Source organism: Microtus ochrogaster, chromosome 18 (assembly GCF_000317375.1).
Source record: "Microtus ochrogaster isolate Prairie Vole_2 chromosome 18, MicOch1.0, whole genome shotgun sequence".
Taxonomy (NCBI): Eukaryota; Metazoa; Chordata; class Mammalia; order Rodentia; family Cricetidae; genus Microtus; species Microtus ochrogaster.
In genome coordinates this window covers 61,700,781-61,703,293 of record NC_022020.1, presented here as the reverse complement: position 1 = coordinate 61,703,293, position 2,513 = coordinate 61,700,781, and the positions used below count along the sequence as shown (strand labels likewise).

General features: G+C 44.8%; 1 protein-coding gene across 1 annotated transcript in view; it reads right to left on the bottom strand.

The window, feature by feature from the left end:
• Positions 1 to 1,668: 1,668 nt before the first annotated feature.
• The window catches only part of Pstpip2 (proline-serine-threonine phosphatase interacting protein 2), a 66,141-nt gene continuing 65,296 nt past the window's right edge, over positions 1,669 to 2,513 (bottom strand). The window contains exon 15 of the mRNA XM_005356412.3: positions 1,669 to 1,925. The gene's annotated coding sequence lies outside the window, so the exon portion shown is untranslated. The remainder of the gene's footprint in view (positions 1,926 to 2,513) is intronic.

Below are 2,513 nucleotides of genomic sequence, written 5' to 3'. Positions count from 1 at the left end.
AGAGAGAGAGAGAGAGAGAGAGAGAGAGAGAGAGTCAAAGGAGCATGTAAAGCTTAGAGGAGGTGTATGTTTAGCACAAGAATCCATGCTAAATCCCAAATCAACAAGAACTTTTATTTTACTTCATGTCAAGCAGACAAAAAAAGCAATAAAATTAAAATATTATTTGACATTCATGAAACACGTTTATATCAATTATGCTGATTGACAGAAAACATAAATCATTGAGGACTTGCCAACAATAAATAATACACTTAAAAACAGAAAGTTCTATGTGCAATAGACAATTTCCTGAGGCTTTCCAGTTTGGGGAAGTCAACGGACCTTTGCAAACCTGAGTTTCTCAAAAGGATGCCCAAGTGGTGCAAATTTCCTGTCGTGACAAGGAGCGGCCACAGCTAAGAGCATCTTACATTGAAAGAGGGGAAATATTGGATCTTTGTGCAGGGGGAGGTTGAGATGGGTTCTCACTGTGTACACAGGCTGATCTCAAACTCACAGTCTTCCTGTCCCAGCCTCCAGCATGCTGTGATCACAGGCAGGCACCTCCATGCCTGGCTTTCAATCTTATTTTAATCAATGTGACAAAGTCCTGGGAGAGCGACTGCAGAGGCGAGGAACACGTTTGCTCTTTGCAGTGAGACAGACACTTACAATACCCAATAGGACACGGCACTAATGCACGTTGTCATAACCAGTACCAGTGTGCCACTTTCCCAGGTGTGAATACCACATAAACGGTACATGACCTCCTGCCCTGTGGGGCTGGCAAAAGGAAGAGACAAGAATGCCTCTTTAAATGTTCCAGAGCACAGCAAGGGATGCGTAGGGGGTGGGGGCATGCATGTCAATCACAGGCACACGTGTGGAGGCTAAAGTGCATGCATGCCAATCACAGCTAGGTATGTGCCACAACACACGTGTGGAAGCCAGAGGCTAACAATGGAGTGAGTTCCAGTGACGGCGCTGAGGTCCTCAGGCTTGCACAAGCACCGTGACTCACTGATCCAACACGTGCCCGCACTCCGTTAACTTGAGCACAAGCATGGCAGCCTCACCCAGGGCTAGACAAATTGTACCATAGAACAAACTCACAGAGTTTGTAAGGCTATCAGAATTGTAAGGAACCCAATCTCACCCTGCTGGCTTCCCCGTCTGTAAAATGAGCAAGACCAATCATACACATCTAAGGCTTCCAGCCAAAAACAAAGGTAATTTTAAATATTGCACCACCAAGGAAAGGTTTTGCTGTTTCCATGCCCCTACTTCCCACAGCCCAAAGAGCATCTTTCCGCTGCTCACACCATCTTCCGCCGCTCACACCATCTTCCGCCGCTCACACCATCTTCCACAGCTCACACCATCTTCCACAGCTCACACCATCTTCCACAGCTCACACCATCTTCCACAGCTCACACCATCTTCCGCGGTTCACACCATCTTCCGCTGCTCACACCATCTTCCGCCGCTCACACCATCTTCCACAGCTCACACCATCTTCCGCTGCTCACACCATCTTCCGCTGCTCACACCATCTTCCGCTGCTCACACCATCTTCCGCTGCTCACACCATCTTCCACAGCTCACACCATCTTCCGCAGACCTGCCTGCTCAAGCCAACACTCAGAATCCAGAGTGACCTTGCTTCCCAGATAGAAAACAATAATCTTAGCAACTAAACAAGAAATAATAATTCTTCCTTCTGGGGCACTATGTAAACTTTCTGAGAAGAAAAAAAAAGAACTCTGCAGACCTCTACTTGGCTAGGTTGAGTCAATGTCTACTATAAATTTAAAACATCAAAAAATTTTCAAGAAGAGTTCACATCCAAGTCTTCATGATTGACACAATCTGGTTATGAACTGTGCTGCTCTCAGGGCCTCTTTTCACGCCATAGAAGCAGTAAGTGGAGAAAGCTTTCTTTTCTGAAAGAAAACAGCAAAGACATTTCATTTGAATGACCTATCCATGCCAACTCAGGAGATCAAGGAAGCAAATGGTGAGGAGAGAGCCGCAGTCGCCACGGAAACTCTTTATGATAATAACATGGGCACTGATATTTTTGACACACATACTTTTAATTCAAAAAGTATAATCTTCTTTATTAAGAATGTTAGAATAAAAAACATGAATAGCAGCTAAAGTCAACAACTATTGAACAAATTACTAATAATGCCTAAGGTGGCCTATGATATTTCAACCCCTACAGTACAGTCAAATATATAAATAGTACAATACATTGCTTAAGTGAATTAATTACACCAAGTTTCTTTCCTTAAAAGTCTCTGAAATTGAGGCTGGAGAGATGACTTTGTGGGTAAGAGCACTTGTTGCTCCTCCAGAAGACCTAAATTCAGTTCTCAGCCCCTATCAACTGCCGGTGACTCTAGTTTCAGGAGATCCAACACCCTCTCCTGGACTCTGCAGACACTACACACATGGAAAGATGGGACTGGGATGGGGGGAAAGCAAGGCTTTTAAATTCTCTGGGAAATGGGAGGCGGTGGCGGGGA